At 32.4% G+C, this 25,533-nt stretch overlaps 1 pseudogene; it reads right to left on the bottom strand.

The window, feature by feature from the left end:
• Positions 1-18,358: 18,358 nt before the first annotated feature.
• LOC120613898 (uncharacterized) lies at positions 18,359-18,477 on the bottom strand (annotated as a pseudogene).
• Positions 18,478-25,533: the final 7,056 nt, after the last annotated feature.

The following is a 25,533-nucleotide window of genomic DNA, read 5'->3' as shown; positions in this document are numbered from 1 at the left end:
ATTTTCATTCACTATTATTATTACTTCTTCCTTCCATGTAACAAACATGTTCCTTGTGATTATTTCTTTCTGCATATTAGTTTCCTTTCTTTCTTATTCTCTCTCCCTGAGGAGCAAGGAATAGCCTTAGTATTCTTTAATGGGAAACAAAAAATTTAGGCAGGGTATAGGACATGAGAAAAGAAGAAACATTTTTGCTTCCCCTCAAAAGATAACTTCTGCTCTACTCTTTCCCACAACCTCAATTGAACACTTAAAAAAAAATGATATAAACTCTTTGGGTCTCTAGTCATTAGACCACATAGCCTCAATTAAAAATAACAAAATGTAGAAAGAAATACTCTCAAACTAGTTATATTGATTTTCTTAGATTGTTCTTATCTGTAGAATGGTATATGTATATATTCACCCATTCTCCTAAATTAATAAGAGCTTATTTTAAACTTTGTCCAATTTTTTCAGCCTGAAAATAGTGCTTTTCAATGACCATTAGTTAGAAGGAAAAGGAAAAAGGAAAATGTAAAGCTGAATATAGAACATCTAATATCATTCCTGCCAGACATATTTTCAAAAACCCACTATGGAAGGGATTCTATTAATGATATTCAAGCTATCCTGGAAGTTACAATCCAGAACACTCCACTGAGAAATGATTTATGCATAATGATAATTGCTTTTAAGAAATAACTTGTTTCAAGTATTGTATACCCTGATCTTCATAGAACTACTATTCCAAAAAGACTTTACTAACACAAGTCCTGTCTAGCCCTCTTCTAGAAATATGTTTTGATGTGAGATATTGGAATTGAGATGCTTTAGACTTCCACTGTCCATATGGTAGTCACTAGCCTCATATGACTATTTAAATGCAAATTAATTAAATTAAATTTTAAAAATTCCTTGATTTCATCAGTCACATTTCAAGTGCTCAAGAGTCACATGTGGTTGGTGGACAACTTCCATCATCACTGAGATCTATTGGATAGTTGTGCTCTAGAATGTGGACTAAAGAAACAGTTTTATTATTGCAGTAGGGTATAAAGAACATTGGCTTTCTTTGGTGACCTCTGTGACTTGAGCAAGTTTCTTAAATTCTCTGGGATTACTGTTTCCTCATCTGTAAAGTAGGAAACAGAAATGAGATCCTGGGGAATTAAAAAGTGGTGTAGATGATAGAGGCTCAGTTCATCCCTCTGGTGACCAAATAAAAGTTGTGACAGAAACAAGGAGGAGCAACAAGGAAAAACTGCTTGGGATGAACAAGCTATACAACTAGAGAGAAATCCAGGAAATCACCCTGGAATGACAGAAGGTAGGACGGGACAAAGACACGGGGCTCCCCAGTATCAAGCAGCTGAAATGGAGGCTGCGGCAGTGGCAGAAGCCTCTTAAAGAGGTTGTGTCTGCAAGCGGATTTTTGTGGTGACAGACTTACTCTGAGTACCAGAGCCAATTCGGCTGCACGCAGTGGGCACCAGAGACTTACAAGGAAACATTGTCAGAGTGAGGGCCAAGGCGAGATTCACTTGGTACAGAAGTGCTTGCAGTATCCACTGTTCCTTGTTGAGCCTTCCCCACTACCAGTGTGCTGGACACAGCCAACCATAGCAGTGATGTCATCAAACTGGATAACAGAGGTCTCTCCACCCAGAGATTCCCTGAAACTCTGCCTCTCCCAACTTGCGGCCCCACCCAAGCCACATCCGGGTACATCTTCAGCAAGTCAAGTGTTCCTTGCTGAGCAGCACCTTGACTCACATTGGAGGCAGCTGGCCTCGGTTTCTGGTGTGGCTTTTTGAGGCAACTACAAGCACAGCATCTGTGGATTGCTTAGTGAATCTTAACAGCTCTGAAGGAGTAGAGGCTTGGGCTAAATTTGGCCTGCAGCTGAAACTCTCTGGATACCTACCTCACAAATCCACTAATAAGACCGAGAGACTTAGGAGCTTTGCTTAGTACATAGAACAGACATAGAAAGGCAGTCAAAATGGGAAGACAAAGAAGCAGAAACAACAGAACAGATATCTAGATATCCAAATATAATGGAGTCAAGTAATCTAACAGATGCAGAGTTTAAAACACTGGTTATAAAGATGCTCAATGAACTTTGGGGAAGTGTAGAGAACTCCAACAATGAGATAAAAAACATAAAAGTGGAAATGGAAATTATAAAAGGGAACCAGTCAGAAATGAAGAAAACATTATTTGAGATGAAAAGTATATTAAATGGAATAAATAAAGGAATAAACAAAGTGAATAAAGAAGAGGATCAGATGCCTTATCTAAAGGATGGGAAAGCCAAGGACATGCAATCAGAATGGCAAGAGATAAGATGCCAAGACTATAAAAAAAATTTAAGTAGAATATGAGACACTATTAAGGGTCCAAATATCCATCAGATCGGCATACCTGAAGAAAATCAAGATGTTGAACAGCTGTTTGAAAAAATAATGATGGTAAACTTCCCTAATCTAGTAAAGGAAATGGACATAAAATCCCAGAAAGCTCAGAGAATTCCAAAAATCAGGGATCTAAAGAGGCTCACACCAAGACACATCGTAATTAAAATGCCAAAGTTTAAATACAAAGAAAGGATATCAAAAGCAGCAAGACAAAAACAGATAATTACTTAAAAGGGAATATCCATAAGACTGGCGGTTGATTTCTCAAAAGTAATTATGCAGGACAGAAGGATCTGGCAAAAAATATTCGACAGGATGAAGATCCAGGATCTACATCCAAGAATACTTTATCCAGCAAAGCTATCATTTAGAGTTGAAGGACAGAGAAAGACCTTCCCAGACAAAAATAAGCTAAAGGAATTTATCAACACCAAGCCAGTATTACAAGAAGTGTTGGAGGGACTTCTTTAAGAATAAAAAACATGTATCAAAAACAGGAATAAAGAATGGTAACAACTACATTATTATCAATAAGTACATTAATAGAAAAGAATTAAGTATTCCAACTAAAAGATAGAGTGGATAAGAAAACAAGACTCTTACATATAAAAAGGAAGAAAATAGAAAAAGATATTTTTTTGATGGACCTAGAAGGTATTTACATCAGACAGAGAGTGATAAACACTATATGATTTCACTTATATGTGGAATCTGAGGAAGAAAAACAAACTATTCAAAAACAGACTCATAAATAAAGTGGACAATGTAGCGATGGACAGAGGTGAGGGGGTTTGAGGGGCTGGGAGAATGGGGTGAAGGGTTAAATAAGTACAAATTATTAGCTGTTGGATGGTCACGGGGATGGGTAGCATGGCATAGGGAATGCAGTTAGCATTAATACACTGGCTAGGTGAGAGGTCAGGGGAGAGAAGGAGCAATTGGGAGGATCATTTTATGAACTATAAAAATAAAAAATTGCTTTCCAAAAAAAAAAAAAAGATATTGGAATTGAGGAAAATAATAAGAGCTCACGGTGACCTAAGTTTTGGAGCCCAGTAAAGACATCGGTATCAGGGTCTAATAAATTATTAGTTAAGCAGCTTTAACAACACATATTTATATAATTGCTGTGAAGAAAAATTTATACCAAATTATTAATAGTAATTTTAGAACATAAACATTGGGGAATTTATTTATTTATACTTAACAATTTCAGAATATAGCCTGCTTTGGGAAGCATTATCACTCATAAAAGTATGTTCTATAAGCTCTTAGTATTGTTTTTCACTCTTTCCCATCACAGAAGCGTGTTTGCCTTTTTTTCAACCCATTCTAACATTGTGTGTATATGTGTGTGGAGTATGTTTATGTAGTTTGGTATTCTTTCTAGAGATCATAGGTTTTTGTACTGGTAACAAGAATAAATTTACCACCCCAAATTCAGGATGCACAATGTCATTTATGACTTCTACTCTTCCAAAGAGGCTTATAAGAGAGTGAAAAGACAAACCACAGACTAGAAGACAATATTTTTAACTTATATATCTGATATAGGACTTGTAGCCAGAATGTATAGAAAAATCTCCAAACTAAATAATAAAGAAAAAAGCCAATTAAAAGTGGACAAAAGATGTGATATGGACAGACACTTCAGCAAAGAAGAAAGGATGGCAAGTTATACATAAAAAAAGATACTCAACAAGTTTGACATTAAGGAAATGCATATTAAACCCACATTAAAATATCAATACAATTCTATTAGAATGAATAAATTTATAACACTTAGTCATATCGATTCACATCATCACGAAGATATGAAGGTACTGAAATTCTCTTTCATAGCTAGTAAGAATGCAAAATTGGCTCAACCACTTTGAAAAACAATTTGGCAGTTTTCTTAAAGTTTAATATATGCCTACCAAATGATGCATCCATTCTACTCCTAAGTTTACTAAAGAGGAGTGACATATACAAAGACTTGTATACGAATATTTAAAATAGCTTTATTGTTAACAGTCCTTAACTAGAAAGACTTGAATGTTCATAAACCCATCAATTGATGAACAAAAACAGAATACTGCTCAGCAATAAAAATAAATTAACTATTAACATATGCAACATAAATGGATCTCAAAAGCATTATCCTGAGTAAAAAGAACATCCTCAAAAAAGTACATACAATATAATTCTATTTATGTAAAATTCTAGACAAATACAAACTAATCTATAGTAAGGGAAAGCAGATCGGAGGTTGGCTATGGCTGGTAGAAGCAGGGAGATACAAAAAGGAGGAATTAGAAAGGAACATGAGGACTCTTTTGGTTACATGCTTATTGTTTTGATTGTGATGTTGATTCTACAAGTGTATACACATGTTAAAACTGTATTAAATTGTACACTTTAAATATATGTACCTTATTTTATGTCAATTATATTCCAATAAAACAATCGATGTGTAATTTATTATTGTTTTCCCGCTCAATAGGCCATGGGAAAATCTTATACCAGTTTTTATAGCCACCTGGCCATTGCAATATCATGTGACATTCTTGAGGATATCACCCTAAGGACATGGCATTTTTATGCTTCAGTCCCTATTAATTAGATCTGAGCTGTCTATGATATGAGTTACTTTTATTTAGGGATGATTTATCTTTATACTATATCATACAATATTTGTCATAATCACATTTCTCATGACAATGACACATACAGTCAGTAGCAATTTACATAATTTATATTATATATAATTGATTTTTTTCAATATTCATGACCTTTGTTAATTTTGTAACTATTTATAGAGATTTCGTGACAGACACTTACTGGAAATTACAAATCAATATGTTGGAACTGAATATAAACCTCAGTAATAATATACACCCAATGAAAACTTTGAAACTAAATATACATGTTGGTGTTTTCGTGTATTCAGAAATATGTTTACAATAAAAGTATAATTACTTAACTAAATAATTTCCTAAAATTCCTGTTCTCCGCTTGTGTCTTTAATTTAAAACATGGCATCAACACACTCTAAATGTTCAATAAATGCTATACTTCTTCATCTGATGTAATCAAGAAGTTAGCTTTTCCAAAAAAGTGACTTCATTGGGTAACTTGAAATTCTATTTTGTACAAGTACAAAAACATTTAATTCATTATTTATTTTGAGTGTGTACTATCTATAATTCATTGCTTACATTTCTGCCTTCTATCCAGAGTATATACAATTTAATCTAGCCATTTATGGAGGACACACAAAAAAGTGTGTTCCAGAAACTATGCTTGGTATTGAGTATATGGTCTCTCCAGTCTTCACAATTTTGGTAATACATAATCCGAGATGTTAAGAAAAGTTAAGTAACTTTCTGCAAAATTTATAAAGCTGAAATATGAGAGGATTCTGAATTCAGGTTTGTCGGACCCAAACTTTCAAGTCCACCCTGTGTCTCCTGCAATCTAATAAAACTGAGGTACAATAAGTTATTTCTAAGTTTCATTCATGTGAAAACACTATATGGAAAAGAGTGGAAATAAATTTTGAATCAATTATTCTCTGAAACTGACAATTTTATAGTTATCTAGCTGTACGGGTAGAATCATCACACATATACACTTCAGTCAACAACTAGAAATACACATAATTGCTAAAAAAAATTCCATTCTGTGAAATGTCTGAACAATCAATGATTTGATAATATATGTACTATATATAGGAAATAAAGTACTGGTTATACAAAATATGACCTCATTTATTTTATAAAATTTCAATTTGTTGATTTATTTCATTTTGTTTTTTTAAAAATGAACTGACCCTACTTTTTAGAAGTAAAGGAAACTTGTGTTTTATTGTTCTTGAACTTTCTCTTTGTGCATTTTTTCATTAAATAGTGAGGATGTATGAATTAGGTTATGGGATTTTAACTTGCTATAAAATACACGCTATTAATACCTTCTTTCATACTAAGTTAAAATCTCTTAAGTCTAAAGCTTAAAATCGTGATCTTGTTTATGAAACAATCTTTGGTTCTCATCAGTTTGCCAGGTTAAAAATAAAATATCTCATGAGAAAGTTCCTTGCTCTTGGCAAAGGATTTGAAGTTTTATTGGAAATGCTTGTAAATGTCTATGAGTCTGTGTTTATTGATTCCACATGATTAAGGCCCTATGTGGTCAAAAGGCAGCAGGATTACTGGTCTAAGGAAAAAGCCTACATTGTTTTATACTGCAATATCCTTCCAGGTGAACTTTAGCTTAGCTTGAAAGTAGGTTTTATGTTTTTTTCCATAGTTTGTATTGACCTTTCATTTTTCTTATTTGTGTGTGTGTTTAAGTGATTCTTTATATATCTATATAAACTACTTAATATTCGCCTCTTAAGTTAAATATATTTTACTTCAAATGTTAAGGTTTATATTTGAGACCACATACACAAATATGTATTCTAATTGTACCTTATTTCCTTGTTATTTAACTTTGAATTATTTTAACTTTTATAATTTGTCAATAAATTACAGCAGTAGAACCTGAGAATAAAGATCTGTAACTTCCACTTTTGGCCATGTAAAATTAGGAGGTTTTATAATGAAAGATATTTGTAAAAAATTATATAAGCGGGACTAGACTTTTTGTGATATAACAAAAGCAAAATCCAGAACCACTAGAAAATTACAAAAGAAAAATACATAGCAAAAATGAAATATTCGCCATGCCACTAGGGGAAAAAAAAAAAAATGGGAACAGGCAGAGTTCTAGACTTGCAGAAAATTGCCTTTTATCTTGACTATCAATCACATTTTCCTGTTTATTTGCATTTTCTTATTTTAATATTAGATATTTAACATTATCAGTGGCACATTATAGAGATCCTAGATTAAGATTCAGTTATAATCCTCCCAAGAGAATTGGTCTTTTGTTTTCGTAGTCAGTTAACATGGCTAAATTTAAATTCCAAAATCTAAATCATAGTTTAGTTCTTTCACTCTTAGCTGAAACCCTTCAACTCTACCACATTCATCCTGAATGGAAAGTTAGGCAGAGACTTGAGCAGTTTATAATCCTAACATAGAACTGTTTTTTACATGTTTTTCGTTTGTTTGTTTGTTTTGATTTTCCCTAGAAAGGATTTTCCATCTCCTTTTTCAGCTATTATGGCTGCTCTAACTAGTTTTTTAAGCCAGTAAAGCTGCAGGTGCTCCCTCCGTGTCTTGCTACTTTTCCCTGCCTTTAATCCAAAGAATGGGAAACTTGTCTATGCTGTTTTCTCCTTCTAAGTATAAACCTCCTCCAATATCTGCTAGCTAATTTTCACTTTCCAGTGACTTCAGATAGATTTTTTCCCTCAAGAGTTTGTAATTGTCCAGGGGCTCATTGAAAAGAACTACTCAGTCACTGTTAGAGATGAAACTTCCTGATTTACTCACCAGTGTTTTGGGAATCTGTCCATATTGCTATATGCACATCTAATATTTTTTCTTTTAAGTACTATATGGTATTTCACAATAGCCTTTGCATTATTTATTCCTCTATAATTGAACACCTACAGTGTTTGCAATTCTCTGTTTTACAAACTAATTTGTCTAATAAAAATATTTATTAATATAAATATATCTATATATTTCATTAGAAAAAATATACACATATATAAATTACACACATAATTTTAAGCAACTGAACTGTGGTTACTAGATTATACATATTTTTGAAAATATTTACAGACTGTTTTCAGAAATGTATAGTAATTTTAAACTATCACCAGGAGATACTCAGTTATCGAAATCATTGCTATATTTCTAATTTTTGCTCATCTTTGGTTGTAAAGTGCGATCTCTTTGCTGTAACTTGCTTTTCCCCTTTGGTTAATGATTTTAAATAACTTTTATGTACATATTATCCATTCAATTTGGTTTTCTATTAATTGTTTCTTTCTATGTTCACACACTTAGGTTTCCTGTGTTTTTTTTTTTTCATTTGTTATTATTGATTTTTGAGTTCCTTTTATGTAATTGTGTATTCAAAATTTACAAAATATTTTCTTTTGGTCTGTTATCTCTCTGGTAACCATGTCTATGATGTCCTTTAATTAAAAGAAATTCTCAATTTTGAAGTCTTACAATTTTTTTAAAAATATACTTCAGCAGTCTTATTTAAGGAAGCCATCTTGTTCCTTCACAAAATATTATTTAAGTTTAATATTTAGGTCTCTAATATGTCTGGAATTCAATTTTATATGTTACATGTTATCGTTGATATTGATTTCTTTTTTCAGCTTTATCAAATTCTAGATAGACCAGTATCTATTGCTTAGATTTCTGTCTTTTACTGATACCTTACTGGTTCTCATATGGAAACTGTTCTGCATTTCTGTAGCATGCTTCAAAGTCTTGAGTGAACTTCTCTTTAATTTTTCTTCAAGGTTGACTTCTTTTTTTTATGTTCAATTAGAGTTGACATTTAATATTATTTTATATTAGTATCAAGTGTACAGCATAGTTGTTAGACATTTATATGATTTATGAAGTGATCCCTCCTATTAGTCTAGTAAATAGCTGACATTATACATAGTTATTACGATATTATTGACTATATTCCCTATGCTGTACTTACCATCCCTGTAACTATTTTGTAACTACCAATCTGTACTTAATACCTTTCATCTTTTTCACTCAACGTCCAACCCCGCTTTCATCTGGCAATTATCAGGTTGTTCTCTGTATCTATGAGTCTATTTCCATTTTGTTTGTTTATTTTGTTTTTTAGATTCCACAAATAGGTAAAATTATATGGTATTTGTCTTTCTCTGACTGACTTATTTTACTGAGCATAATACCCTCTAGGTCTATCCATGTCATTGCAAATGGTAAGATTTCATTTTTTATGGTTGAGTAATATTCCATTGTATATCTGTAACACATCTTTATCCAATCATCTGTTGATGAGCATTTATGTTGCTTCCACATTTTGGCTACTGTAAATATTGCTCCAGTGAACAAAGGAATGCATACAGCTTTTGGAATTAATGTTTTGGTATTTTTATGTAAATACCCAGAAGTATAATTGTTGGATCATAAGGTAGTTCTACTTTTAATTTAATGAGAAACCTCCAAAATGTTTTCCATAGTGGCTATACCAATTTGCAGTCCCACAAACAGTGCACAACGGTTCCCTTTTTCCCAACACTTTTTTTTTTAATTGATGGTAACCATTATGACAGGTGTGAGGTGATATCTCATTGTGGTTTTAAACTGAATTTTTCTGATTAGTGACATTGAGCATCTTTTCATATGTCTATTGGCCACTTGCGTGTCCTATTTGTAGAAATGTCTATTCAGGTCCTCTGTTCAGTTTTGATTAGATTGTCTTTTCTTTTGGAGTTGAGTTATATGAGTTCTTTATAAATTATGGATATTAACCGCTTATCAGATGTATTATAGGCAAATATCTCCTACCAATCAGTAAGTTGTCTTTTTGTTTTGTTGATGATTTCCTTTGCAGTGCAAAAACTTTTTAGTTTGATGTCCCATTTGTTTATTTTTTTCTGTTATTTTTTCCTGTTTGAGAAGATATATCAGAAAAAAATATATATATTACTAAGGGCAATGTCAAAGAGTTTACTGCCCATGTTTTATTTCAGGAAATTTATGGTTTTGTGTCTTACATTTAAGTATTTAATCCATTTTGAGTTTATTCTTGCACATGGTATAAGAAGGTGGTCCAGTTTCATTTCTTGCATGTTTCTGTCCAGTTTTCCCAACACTATTTATTGAATAGACTGTCTTTACTCCATTGTATATTTTTGCCTCCTTTGTCATAGACTAAATGAGCATACAGACATGGATTTATTTCTGGGCTCTCTATTCTGTTTCATTGGTCTGTGTCTGTTTTTATGCTAACACCTTGCTGTTTTGATTACTATAGCCTTGTAGTATACTTTGATATCAGGCAGCATGATACCTCCAACTTTGTTCTTTCTCAAGATTACTGTGACTATTTGGGGTCTTTTGTGATTCCGTGGATATTTTAGAATGATTCGTTCTAGTTCTGTAAAAAATGTCATTTGTATTTTGATAGAAATTGCATTGAATCGATAGATTGCTTTGAGTACTATGGAGATTTTAATGATATTAATTCTCTATCCATGAGCACGGAATATTTTTCCATTTATTTGTATCTTCTTCAATTTCATTTTTCAATGACTTATAATTCTCCAAGAACAGGTGTTTTACATCCTTGTTTAAATCAATTTGTACGTATTTTACTGTTATTGATGCAATTGTAAATAAGATTGCTATCTTAATTTCTGATAGTTTGTAATGTAATCAATTTCTGAATATAAATTTTGCGTCCTACTACTTTACTGAATTTATCGGTCAATTCTAACAGCTTTTTTGGTGGAATTTTTAGAGTCCATTATATATAGTATGATGTCATCTGCAAATGATAACAGTTTTACTTCTTCCTTTCCAATTTGGATACATTTTATTTTTATTTCTTGTCTGATTGCTGTAGCTAGGACTTCCAAAACGATGTTGAACAGAAGTTGTGCAAGAGGGCATCCTTGTCTTGTTGCTGATCTTAAGCAAAATGCTTTTAATCTTTCTCCATTGAGTATCCGGTTAACTGTAGCTTTGTCATGTATAGCTTTTATTATGTTGAGGCATGTTCCCTCTATTCCCACTTTGCTGACAGTTTTTATCATAAATGAATGCTGGATTTTATCTAGATGCTTTTGCTGCATCTATTAATATGATCATATGATTTTTATCTTTTGCTTTGTTAATGTGGCATATCCCATTGATTTGCCGATGTCGAACCAAACTTGCATCCCAGAAATAAATCCGACTTGATCATGGTGTATGATTTTTTTAATGTCTTGCAGATTTTGATTTGCTAATTTTTTTTAGGACTTCTGCATCTATACTCATTAGGAAAATTAATATATATATTTTTGTTGTTTGTAGTGTCATTGTCTGGTTTTGGTGTCAGAGTGATTCTGGCCTTGTGGAATTAGTCTGAAAACTTTTCCTCCTCATCTGCCTTTAATTTTCTTTTTCTTTTTGTAATGTCTTTGCTTTTGGAATCAGGGTAATGGCTCATAAAATGTGTTTGGGAGCTTTTTCTCTTCTTGATTCTTTTGGAATAGTTTTAGAAGAATAGGTGTTAATTCTTTTTTGAATACTTGGTAAAATTTATTTGTGAAGCCATCAGGTCAAGGACTTTTGTTTATTGAGAGTTTATTTTTTAATAATTTGATTCTATTAATAGTAATCAGTCAGTCTGGGTTTTCTGTTTCTTCTTGACTCAGTCTTGAGAGATTGTATGTTTCTAGGAAATTGTCACTTTTTTCCAGATTGTCTAATATGTTAGCATACAATTGCTTGTAGTATTTTCTCATAATCCTTGGTATTTCTGTGGAGTCAGTTGTCACTTCTCTTTCATTTTATTTACTTGGGTCTCTCTCTCTCTCTCTCTCTCTCTCTCTCCTCTCCCCTCTTTCTCTCTCTGTGTCTCATGAGTCTGGTAAAAGGGTTATCAATTTTGTTTATCTTTTCAAAGAACCAGCTCTTGGTGTTATTGATCTTTTGCATTATTTTTTCTATACTTTATTTTGTTCATTTCTTCTCTGACTTTTATTATTTCTTTCCATCTACCCACTTTGGGCTTTGTTTCTTGTTCTTTTTGTAGTTCCTTTAAGTATAAGTTTAGATTGTTTGTTTAAATTCTTTTGTTTCCTTTTTCTTGAGGTAGGCCTGTTATATTGCTATGAATTTTCCCTTAGGATAGTTTTTGCTGTGTTCCATACATAGATTTTGAATTGTGTGTTTTAATTTTCACTTGTCTCAAAGTATTTTTGATTTCCTCTTTGATCCTACTGGTGACTCATTCATGGTATAGTAGCAGTTTACTTAGCCTCCATGTGTTTGTGTATTTTTCAGTTTTTTGCTTGTAGTTGATTTTTTGTTTCATACCATCATAGTCAGAGAAGATGACTAACATGATTTTAGTCTTAATTTGATAGACTTGTTCTGTGGTATAACATGTTGTCTATCTTGAAAAATGGTCCATGAGCACTTGAAAAGTATATATAGTCTGCTGCTTTTGTGTGAAACACTTAAAATATCAATTAAATCCATCTGTTCTAGTATGTCAGTTGAGGCTGCTGTTTTCTTGTGGATTTTCTATCTAGAAGATCCATTGGTGTCAATAGGATGTTAAAGTCTTCTACTAAGACTGTATTATTGTCAGTATCTCCCTTTATATCATTCAATATTTGCTTTATAAATTTAAGTGCTCCAATGTTGGGTGCATAAAACTTACCAGGGTTATATTCTCTTGTTGGATTGATCCCTCTATCATTATGCAATGTTCTTTTTTTAATCTCTTATTGTCATCTTTGTTTTAAAGACTACTTTGTCTGATATAACTATTGCTAACCCAGGTGAGTTTTCTTTTTCATTTCTATTTGCATAAAATATCCTTTTTCATCTCTTTACTTTCAATCCCTGTGTGTCTTTCAATCTGAAGTGGGTTTCTTGTAGACAGCGTATGTATGGATTTTGTTTTTTATCCATTCACTACCCTATGTGTTTTAATTGGAGTATTTAATTAATTTGCATTTAAAGTGATTACTGATAAGTACATAGTTATTGCCATTTTATTATTCATTTTTATAAGTTTTTTTCTAGCTTGGATTTTTTCTGTCTGGAATGCTTTTTATCTTACCTTCGTTTTTAATTGATAGTTTTGTTGGTAGAGTAGTTTTGGTTATTGGTTCTTGCTTTTCATCACTTTGAATATTCTTTGCCAATCCCTTTGGCCTTCAAGGTTACTGTTAAGAAATCAGCTGACTGTTTTGAGATTTTCATTTTAAGTAACTTGTTGCCTTTCTCTTGCAGCTTTTAGGATACTCAGTTTGTCTTTAACTCTTGACATTTTAATTATGATGTGCCTTGTTGTGGGCCTATTTGAATCATCTTGTTTAAGACTCCTTGTATTTCCTGAACTTGTATGTTTATTTTGTTCTCCAGGTTAGAGAAGTTTCCATCATTCTTTCTTCAAGTAGGTTTACAATTTCTTGCTCTCTTTCTCTTCCTTCTGGCATCCCTATGAAGTGAATGTTGTTATGTTTGTTTGATGTTGTCCCAGAATTCCCTTAAACTTTTCTTATTTAAAAACTTTATATATATATATATATATATAATTTTGCTCTTCTGATTAGGTGACTTCTGCTACTTTGTCTTTCAAATTGCTGATTCAGTCATCTAATCTAATTTTGATTCTTTTTAATATAGTTTTTATTTCAATTACTTTATTTACCATTTATGACTGGTTCTTTTTATGGTTTCTATGTCCATTTTAATGCTATCTCTTTTTTGAAATCCTCACTGAGATCATCCTTCCTTCCCTAAATTCATCAAGCATCCTTATAACTAGTGTTTTGAACTCTATATATGGTAGGTTGCTTGCTTTCATTTCATTTAATGTTTTTTCTGGAGTATCGCCTTTTCTTTCATTTGGGACATATTTCTTTGTTTTCTCATTTCGGCTTCCTCTCTTTATTTGTGTCTATGTGTTAGGTAGATTTGCTACATTTCCTAGTCTTGGCTCAATGGCCTTAGATATTAGTTTCCTCTGTGGCCCACTGGAGCGGTCTCCCTAGTCACCCATGCTAGGTGCTCCAGGAGTGTTTCTTATGTGGTTTGTGTGTGTCCTACTATTGTAGTCAAGCCTTGGTTGTTGTTGGCACATCATTGAGAGGAACTGACTCTCAGGTTCACTGGCTGTAAGGATTGGCCACATGATATGAGCTGTTGTGTGGGGATGATCCCATGGAGTAGGATTTGTCTCAGTAGGCTTGTGTTGAGATCATCCTTTGGGCGTGCCACTTGTGGGGCTAATTAAGTTGTGCTGTATTGTGGTGTGATGCCAGTCTCTGGCTGTATTAGTTCTGAGGCCCCTTGAGAGGGGCCCAAGTGCATCCCAAAGTCAGCCTCTACCTGTGACCACCCAGGGCTAGGAGCTACAAAGTGATCTGAAGTTGGTAGCTACCTGTGCTAACTAGGAAGCACACGGGAAAGGCCACACATTGAACCAAAGCTGACTGCCACCAGTATTTGGCCTGGGGCAGCTTAGCAAAAAGCCCAGGGCACTCCAAGACCTGCTGTCTACCAGCTGTCCATAAGGCTCAGCAGCTGAAGGAGTCTCAGGCAGATTGTGAGTTGGATGAGGTGAGGTTGCAAAAGGTCACCCAGGTGGGGCAAGTAATGTTCTTCAGGTTAGTGCAGATTCGGATTTGGTGCCAGTGCTGAGCCTGGGGCCATTAAAAAAAAATCTCAGATCACACCAAGTCTAGCTGGCATTTGCCTCCATTCCAAGACCTTTGAGATTTGTTACAGAAATACTGTAGCTCAGGCCCGGTCTGTTTTCCCACCACCTGAATTGTCTTTTGAGATGTGTGAGCTGAGGCCTGTTGATTGCTGCTAAAAGAGTGTCCTGTTGAGAGGCCTGATTGAGGCCAGTTTTCAAGCCAGTAATACTCCTCCAGCAATTTATGCATTGGGTGAGGAAGGATCTAAGGAAATCATTTCACCAGGCCAATGCGGATTCAGATTTGGCAGTGTAAAGGGAGGGCTCAACACAGGATAGATGGTGCCCACCCTCAAACTGCAGAGGAGGACTGCGTGAAGAAGGGACAATGACAGCTGTCACTCCCATCCCTGCCTGAAGCCATACAACTCAGTCTTTCTCTGTATGTCTCTGGCACCACCCGAGCTGCTGCTCCTCTGCTGGAGCCAAGGGTGAGAGCCTGCAACTGAATGGTTCTGTTCATGGGACCTTTAAGGGGACATCTGGGTTTCCAGCACCCTGGCATCTCATCTGAATGGTTGAAATCCTCACTGATTTTTATGGCCAGACTCCTCTTCCTAGACGTGAGACCCTGGGCTATGAAGCCCTGGAATGGGGCTGAAGTCTCTCTGTCGTCTGACTAAAACTCCACAGCTGAGATATCTTTCCTGATGCTCATCTGCTACACGTGAGTGTGGGGCTAGCCTGTTTAGCATCTCTGCCCCTCCTACCAGTCTCAATGTGGCCTCTTCTTTGTATCCTTAGTTATAGGAGTTATGTTCAGCTACTCTTCGCATGGTTCTCCAGGTTAATTGTTCTGTAATTTAGTTGTAATTTTAATGTGGTCATGGGAGGAAGTAAGCATAGCATTTACCTACTCCTCCATCTGACCAGAACCCCTCATGTTAGTTAAAAGTTGACTTCTTTATCAGCCCATATTATTCTACAAAATTTAGAATAAACATGTCAAGTCCCTTAACCATTTTAACCAAGTATTTGTTATGATTATGTTTAATTTGTAAATGAACTTAGGGATAATTGATGTTTTTACATTCTCAGTTGTTCTGTCCATAAAATCTGTATAATTTTATAAATACGCAAAACCTACTTTTTGGCATTTTGTAATGAAAATTATTTCTCCATAATAGTCTTATAATGTAAAATTAATTGCTAGATAATATGAAATTTCAGTTTCTACAATGAATATTTTCTATTTCTTAATATAGTTTTAGTTTTATTTCTGTTTTAGATATCTAATCTAGAAAGTAACAGCAGTGTTGAATTATTTTATTAACTCTTAAAATTTATTATTATGGATTTTCTAATTACCAGAGTTTTATCTCAATCTTTTTGTTCTTATGTCACCGGTTTGTTTTCTTCTTTATCTGTAGAGTTGTTTTGGTTACTGGCATTCAGAAGAGTAAGCAAATAACCTTTAACAAATATATTTAAATTTTATTTATAATTATTTTAAACCAATTTTCTTACAAAAATATGAGCTCTCAAGAAAAATCTTGTTATGCAAGAATCAATTAAATGCTGGAAATTAATTTTTCCATTTCAGATGTCTGAGAAGGAAAACTCTGAAATTATTACAATAACCATGATAAATCATCATAATTAAGGATATAAAAAGTATGGAGAAAATTAGGTATTGCAAATGCACATACCCATTTTGTTTTCACTAGTCAAACTCCAAAACCATAGAATGTATAAGAATGTTTTTAAAATAATTATTTGTAAAGTTGACTCTATGTAGGCTAAACATTTAAACAAAAATCTTGGCAAAGTGATTATTGAGGTTTGCCAAATATCAATATTTAAGAAGTGCCAATTGTTGACTTTTTCTCAAATTATAAATCATAGGTACAAAGTTCTTCCTATGCAATATATTATGAAACTCTTCCACCTGAATTCTTTCTGTTGTTTCCTAAGAATCTGAAATTATTGAAAATGTTTCTATTTTTAAAATCAGAAATTTGTTAATGAAGAAAAAACCAGAATCAACCTTTTACTTTGACAGTACGGTGGACTGATGCTTTCAAATACTCTCACTTAACAAATTTCTGCACCTCTCACAACTAATTATATTTAGAAATATTCATAGAATGAAAAACCATTATAAAAAATGAAATTCAGTTGCCCTCATAATGAAAACAAATATGTGACTTAAATGAATCACATAGCATATTTTGGTTGTGGTCTTCAGTTGTGTGGTCAAAATTTAATTTACTTTCCACAGAAAGTAAATTTATGAACAGAAAGCCAATAGGCAAACTTCATCATTTCTCTTCAGTCGAAGACAAACTTAATGACCCATAAAGGATTTTGGAACAGCTATTTAATATACTCAGAGAAACATTAAAATATTTTAGAATTTAGTATAATAAACATGTTGCTCAAGTAAAGGAAGGCCTTCACGTCATACTCTGTCCATACTACTACATATTTACTTAACAGGTATGACTAACAATTATGGTTTTTGTTGAGAAAATAGTTCAAATCTAAGGTTAAACATTTTAAATTCCAAGGACATGCAGAAATATTAGAAAATAAATATATGCATGTGTAATGTAAATATCTATGTAAATGCATGTAACACAGGAGTTCGAAAAAACCACCAGGAGGACTAAAGGAGTGGGGCCGTTTGTTATCCAGGAGGTCTGGAAGTTTGGATGGTGGCTGGTCTGAGCTGCAAAAAACCACACCTGGCCAAGTGCAAGCAAGTTTTTTACAAGCAGCAGAGAGAGGGGTTATCTCGCTGGGGGAGCAGCCGCCTTCTCAGGTGGATGGGAACAAGATGTGCTGCTTGGTTACAGGAGAAGATAACATCTATGAGAGCAACAGAAAATGTTCTTGTGAGAAGACACTGCTGAAAGACCTTTGTGCACTGACTTCCTTGGCTGCTGGCCAGGCAGCCATCAGTCTTCCAAGTATGTGAAGGGGCTATCTTCTGACTTAACCTCATAATGCACATACATTTAATTTCTAATATTTGTTGGTATAAACATATATATATATATATACACACACACACACATACATTATATATACATACAAATTTACACATATTGTAATATGATATATTTAATATCTGTGTGTGTGTGTGTGTGTGTGTGTGTGTGTATACTGATGTATAAGCAGTCAAAACATACACACATATATTAATGAGGGCAATATTTTTAAGAATACTTTAGAAAATATAAATTATCTTCTTTAAGCATATCTGTTTATTTTAGTGATACAGACCACACTTCATTTAAATACTCTTTTTGATTTTAATATCAGAAATTTTAATATCCTCCTTTGAAACTAGTTCTACATCCTTTCCTATGTAAATTTATTTTAATATTAGGTATATTCTTCATTTTTTATCTATAGCAATATGACTTCTTTAAATAGCATTCAGTAGGACTTTGTGAAAGTATATATGTTAAATTTAATTTTTGTATTTAGAGATATGTAATATATATTCATGTTTCTATATCTCTACCAGTGGTGTTTTTTGTTGTTATTTTGTTTTGTTTTAGGTGAGGCAAACCTTGGTTGACCTCACAGATTGCAAGGACCTTGTCAGCTTACAATTCCTTATTTTTTATTTTTATTTTTTATGCCTACAGGGCCTGGTTGTCCTAGGTGGTCTCCCATCCAAGTATTAACCAGGCCCGACCCTGCTTAGCTTCCAAGATCAGACAGGATCTGGCTTGTTCATGGTGGTATGGCTGTAGACTACCAGTTGGTGTTTTGAAAGTAAAATTTAGGTTATTGTCAAGTAGGCACATGGCTATTTGTTATATATTTTCTATTAATTACTTGGGTAAAGTTTAGCTAACATGGTTTTATTCATTAACTTTTTTTTCCTGAGGTAACAGAAAAATAAAATGTTTTTTAAAGTCAATTGTAACTATTACCTTAGATTAGCAATTTTAAATCACAAAATATGACATTTATTCTACTATTACATGTATTTTTCAAGTTAAAGTTAGTATATATTATCTCATTTTATCCTAGGCATTGGTATCACTTTAGTCAAATAATAGAATGCCATGTTGATTGAACCTCAGTGATTTTTCTTTTTTTATCCTCATATTTCAGTTGTCAAAACACAATTAATCATTATAACTCAGAAGTATCACTAGAGTCTTCAGAGATATATTCCCTCAGTACCTATTTCAGTATTTGTTCTCATCCTCAAGTAATCATAAACTTCTCTGGGAAACAAACTTACAAACAAATCTACTTTTATTGTAACATTATAAAAAATAGCTGAATTTATAACTAATCACAACGATCTATTTAGTTGTGCCAAATATATTCACCTAAGGTGAGTCTACTTGGCTGCTGTGGGCACCCTGGCATTTCCCCCTGGCTCTGGATAAATGTAAGACCTAAGGCTTAGAATACTAAAAACAGAAAGTTCTTCTGTTTAAAGTAAAATTCCAAAGAATTTTTTCTTACTTTCTCCCCACCTTCCCAAGAAAAAAAGAGAAAAAGAATTTGTTTTGCTTATTTTGTAAAAGCCTATTTATTAAGAAGGTAATTAGAAAACAGGCTTCGATTATTGTTTTAAATCAATATAATAATCAATATAATATTTGTAAGGTCCTCAAAACTGAATTTTTTTAGTTATTATATAAAATAATATATAATTTAAGTTATATAATTGAATCTTTATTTCTAATCTTATTATCACATCTTCTGTAGAAAATCCTCTAACTTAAATAATAAAAAGAAACTTATTTAATGTGTTTTGAGTTTATTTATGTATTTTCACTCTGAGGTCATGACTCTGGTCATCTTTATTTCAATCTATTAACTAGAAGTAATATACACTATCTAGAGAATTCTAAAAGGACTCTTCTAATGTTTTTAACAAATTGATACTGAGTAAAAGTAACAGCATTTGATCCAGGAAGTAAAAGCTAACAAAATATATGATAATAAATAATAATTTTTTATATTACTATTTGAGTTTTCATCATGAATTCCCACAAAGTATTTCCTTTGATCTCCACCATAATCCTATGTAAAATGATATAACCTGATATACAAATATGGAATTTACTAGGTAACACCCAGATTCTGAGCCCAAGATTACTGGGCTTGCTGAGATCCTGTTCTTTTGAATACTGCAAGCGTGTTCCAAGAGGCTTATCTGCTGTTAGGGAAAAAATTTGATTTCAAAATATATTCAAGGAAGTTCCTTCATGCTACCCTCTACAGATTTTCATCCTGAAGGTTTGGGAATTTCTTCAAAAAGTAGCAACAGTTTTGCTAACATAAGTAAAGATGAAAGCTTTATTTTTTAATCCATTCCAAAAATCATATTTCTGTGAAGTTGTGTAGGATGAGTCATCTAATCCATGTCCTTGCCTCCAGATGAGACTATACTATGATTAGCTATGTTTCAGATCATCAGAAGAACGTATACATAGCAACATGCCATATGTGTAGGTATTTGAGTTCGATGAGGTTTACTTTGATGAGTTTAAGGCTAACGAGAATTCTGAAAACTTTTAGAAACTGCTATGTCTAGTTCCAGAATAGAGATTTATTTTGTTGTTTTGCTTGTTGGTTTTTTAGTGCCACCATTCTAGAACATTAAAAGCAAACACAAATATAAATGGTTATCCTTGAGCCCAGGTTAACCATTTTATCCTTTATACTATTTCTAGTAATTGACATAGGTTTGCACTAATTAGCTTATTATTACAACCTTGGTCCCATTTATTTTCAATTCAGCTGTCTGTATTAGAAATCTGTGGCATCTTTGGTATAATTTGTTTTTATTTATTTCATCGATTTAAAATTATAACAAAATATATGCAAAAATGAGCAACAAATGAATCTTTTCTTTCAGAGTTTTGCTGTCATATTTTCAGAACTATTCATTCTAAATTAATATCCCCTTTCACTCTTTAGCTTCATACAATTTTATTTAGTTCAAAGTACTTTTCTGACATTATCTTATATACATAATTTACAAAAAAATTGCATAACATTTGTCTTCTCAACTAGAATGTAAATCCTCTATGGACAATAACTGCCCATTTTGTTTACTTCTATATTATCCACCCTTAAGACATTTGTGGGAGAATAGGAATTCAATAAATATAGAATGAATGAATAAATAAAATTTTAGTTCTCTTCACATCATTCTCTAACCAATCTCTTTATCAAACCAATGTTAATTATTTGGTATGTATCCTGCTGTTGTTTCCTCTTTTGAATATATTTGCTGTTGTTTGGGTCTTTTTTTTTTTTTTTTAATGATATCATTCCATTACCTGCTTATTTAAATTTGGATATCTATTTAGTTAAATATATCCACCTTTGCATTAGCATTTCTATGGGATAGACCTCCAAGGTAAAATTGCTGGGTACAAATGAAATGTTAATTTTAATATGTATTGAGATTACTTTTAAAAATGTGGCAATGTTTGCAAGAGCTGTTTATGAGAATTAATATTTTACTACACTCTCTAGGCCATCATTCTTTTAAATTATTTTCCTAACTGATATATGATGAATGGTATTACAACAGTTTTTAAATTTCTATTCTTTGTCTACTGGTGAGAATAACAAACATATTTTCATGTGATCATTGCATAACAGCCAAATTTATTTTCCCATACAGGCTTTAGAGGTATAACCTTGGCCCAGTCATCACCCACTTAAACTCAAGACAGATTACTTATGGTTTATTAACAAACTCTAGAAAGTTCAATTACGGCTGTCTGAGATGGAAAAATAAATGTACACCAAAATAAATATATATTGAAGTTAAAAATACTTTTCTCAAAATCGGAAGATAAATAGGTATGACTACACGAATTTAATTATAATATGTTCTGCATTAAAGAATTTACATATGTATTTTTTTACTTGGACCAGTTAAAAATTAGTGTTTACTTCCCAGACAGAAACATACTTTCAATTAACATAAAATAGTTGAGAAAAAGTATTAAATCCAAAACTGTTCTCAGTAGCCTATATTTATTTAAGGTGTTGGATATAATTACAGGATCATTTCCTGATTGATTGTATTTGAAAGTAGGTCTGGCTAATCCCTTTTCTATTTTTCTTAAGAATTTTTAAAATGTTCCAGCCTGAGGAAAACTCTTTTCCTCACTTCTGTCAAGAGAAACTGTACTTTCTTAAGACTATTGATTATTTCTTACGTCCTAAATTGTGAATATTTTTCTTTTTGCTATTAACCTAATATTTCATAGTTTTTCTTCATAATAGTTTTATTCACAAATGCTTTACCTGTTCTTGACTTTTTAGCTATAGTGTTTGCCAAGAGTTTCATGTTTCAGATCATTTCTATACTACTTTTTGAGATAATTTTTAATCTTTAGTGTTATTGGTTTTAGAAGTTTATAATTCATTTTCTCTTTTTTCTCTTTTCTGCTGTATTTTCATTAAGGATTTTCTAGGATGTGAAAAACCACCAAATCTCTGAGTTCCAATTTGCAATACTTAAAATGTGCACAATAAGGTGCTATTAGATGATAAGGTGCTATGAAATAATATACAGGTGATTGGCACATCAAAGATGCTTCTTGTATAAACTGACTACTTTGATTTTCCTTTTCTGAGTGGACTTAACTAATTGATTATTTGCAATTTTTTACTAATAAACATTGTTTTTAAAATGTTTAAATGCTGTCATGTTGTTCAGTTATTTCTGTTTTCTTTATTATGATTATCTCTTTTAGCATATTCAGGAACTACTTATAAAAGTGTAAAACTGGTTTATTGTCATCCATTACTTCTAAGGACCTAAATACAAGCTATTTTCCTTTCTAAGAGGATACTCTATTGGAGAACTGTAGACAACAAGCCATATTTGTACTTAAGAGGTTTTAGATAATTGATTTGAAAGTAATAGATCAGGTTCAATAAACAATACATTGAAATATACTTCTGGAAAATTTTAACATTTATTTTAATCTTAATTATTTTGTAATGATACATTAATAAGTTTATGGAAAGCAGTTATATTTATACTCTAAATTTCCAGTTCTGGATAAAATTTGTCATGCTGTAATATTACAGTCTTTCCCAGTTTTTTAAAAATCAAATCTATACTTCATTTGATTTTAAAGAGCCTAAGGTATCTGGTCACCATCTCTAGTCATTTGCTTCTCCCTCTTTTATTCTCCACACTCAAGTATTCATATGATTGAATTCATGAGCTTTTATCTTCTGCTCAAGTTATTTCTCCTGAAAACAAATTACTTCACCTAATCTCCAAATACTGACATTTTCAAGGCTCAATCTTTAATGTGCAGGTATCAGCCTTGCATCCCTCTACCTGGCCTTCTCTACCACTGCAAGATTGTCTAATGCTAAACTGACACTTTTCTTTTTTACTGATATCCTGTTATGAATCAGAATTTAACTAGTTTTCTGTGAGTATTCCACTTCTTGAGATTGTAAATTATGGGGAAGGGAAACTGGGTGAGACCAGATTGATCAGTGTCTCTGATATCTGGCTGTACAAACAACCTATATCTGTGAGTTATCTAATTATTTACACTGCTGCTTAATCGCTATACTCTATACCTTAAAAGTACTGTAAAAAGTATTCTGGGGAAAGTCTTACAGAAACACATTATCGGATACAATTAAATTTAGATAAACCCAGAAGCAAGAACAATAATGAGGTGATTAATGGACTTTGGACTTTGCAGAAAACCAACATAAGCAATATAAGAACCATTTCACTTAATTGCTTCTGGTAATAATAATAAATATTTGAAGACTTAAAAAATAAAGCAGAATGCACACTATCACACTCTTATTTATTGCAAAATAAAAATTATATGATTCCCTAAATAGAACACTTTTGAAACTGCTTAAGAGAAACTGAGCAAATGATCCTCATCAGACATTTATTAAATGTATAATTATGTAAAATGATCTCCATTTATAGTACATGGAATATTATATTTTCTTTATACTTTAAAAGATTACAATCAAATTGGCAAAGTTGACATACACAAACATGCTGTGAAAATACACTAAGTAGAAATATTAAACTAAAAATTAAATTAATATTTTTGTATTACACGAATGTTTTTTTTTTTTTTAATTGGAACTAATGTGCATAGGAGTGAAAGGTAGTATACAAGAACACAGGTAAAATATACTACTTTTCAAAATATGTTTGCTATATTTTAAGACAGAAAATAATGTTCTTTCTAAAAATATATACGTACTCTAAGGTCAGTGTTTTTTAGAATTTCATGTCCTCTGTCTTTCATTATTAACTTTGTCATGGAGAAGTTCCTCCCTCCCACATTCCCTTCTTTCCTTTTCTTCCCATCATTTATCCTTTCTTTTTTCTTCCTCCTCTCCCCTCCCTTTCCCTCCCCTCCCCTTCTCCTTCCTTCCTTCCTTCCTTCCTTCCTTCCTTCCTTCTTCTTCCTTCCTTCCTTCCTTTTCTTCCTTCCTTCCTTCCTTCCTTCCTTCCTTCCTTCCTTTTCCATCTAAAGTTTTATCATACAGTTTGAATACCATGTTTTCCTTGGTATTTCTTCTTGTTTTTTTCTTGTTTCATCTCACACTTATGTGAGGAATGATTATAGAATTCTGTTTGCACTGCTATAGAATACATGAATTATTCTAGACTTTCTTCCCTCACTATCTAATACCTGTTAGCCTTTTCTCTGATTGGCAGTTGAGAGGCTGGGTAAAGCACATCATCTACTTTCCTAAGATTGAGTACTCAAGGAGGTATTAGAGAAAGCAATGGGGATAAGTAAGGGTAGTCTGGAACAGATGTTTTGTTGGCAAACTGAGCTTGTATACTTTTGCAAAATTTTATTAAACACATCGTAAAAAGAATCATGAAGGAATAACATGTGGGTAAGATATGCTGCTTTTTTTTTTGTAGTGTGAGTCATGAGTCATTTTCTCCTTTTTTATTTATCTGATATATGTATATGTGTATATATGTGTGTGTGTGTGTGTCTCTATATATAAAATTACTCTATACTTCTATATTTTCCAGTATGCATGGTACAAGGCCCCATACTTCCATACACTTACATAATACTTACAGCATAATGATTTAAGTGTGTGTGTGTATATATATATCCTTTTATATATATCTAAAAATATTTTGTTTATTTCTTATAGTAATAAGGAAACAATAATTTGTGACTTACCCTCAGTAAACTATTTTTATCAGGAAGACAACTGAAGCTTTTCCAAGGGCCATATTTGAGCTATTGGTAACACATCATTAAATCCTATTAGAAACAAACCAGTATATGTAATTTATTTTACTATGATTCTGTTTGTCGCTATGATTTAGAGTCCTGTGTTAGAGCTCATGAATATAAAACAGCACAATTTCAATATAAGATAGATTTTTAAATAAATTATTATATAAACATACTATTTTAGCTAGAATACATGGTATTCAAACAGTATACAACCTAAATCTGAAAATAATAATAAGAAATATCTATGCATGCACACACATTATTTTAGTGGCAGTATTAATGTACATTTTGTTGTTGTTGTTAAAACTGCTTTGTTTCAATTATTGTATTTGGAAATATGGCTGAATCCTCACAAGTTGAGATGAATCAGATGATTCCTCCAAAATATTTGCATACTCTAGCTAAATTCAAAACTAAAATTAGCTAAGATAAAGATAAAGAGATTTTAGGAAAACAAGGATTACTTGCAGTATGAATTGTCTCCAATGTAATTATAGTTTAGTGTTTTGGTCACTAGTGAATTTTAAAACAACAATTTCATAGTAAAT

The sequence above is a fragment of the Pteropus medius genome, unplaced genomic scaffold (genome assembly GCF_902729225.1).
Source record: "Pteropus medius unplaced genomic scaffold, Ma_sr-lr_union100, whole genome shotgun sequence".
In the NCBI taxonomy this organism is placed as follows: Eukaryota; Metazoa; Chordata; class Mammalia; order Chiroptera; family Pteropodidae; genus Pteropus; species Pteropus medius.
Note: the sequence above shows the minus strand (reverse complement) of the source record. Positions and strands in the feature narration are given on the sequence as shown.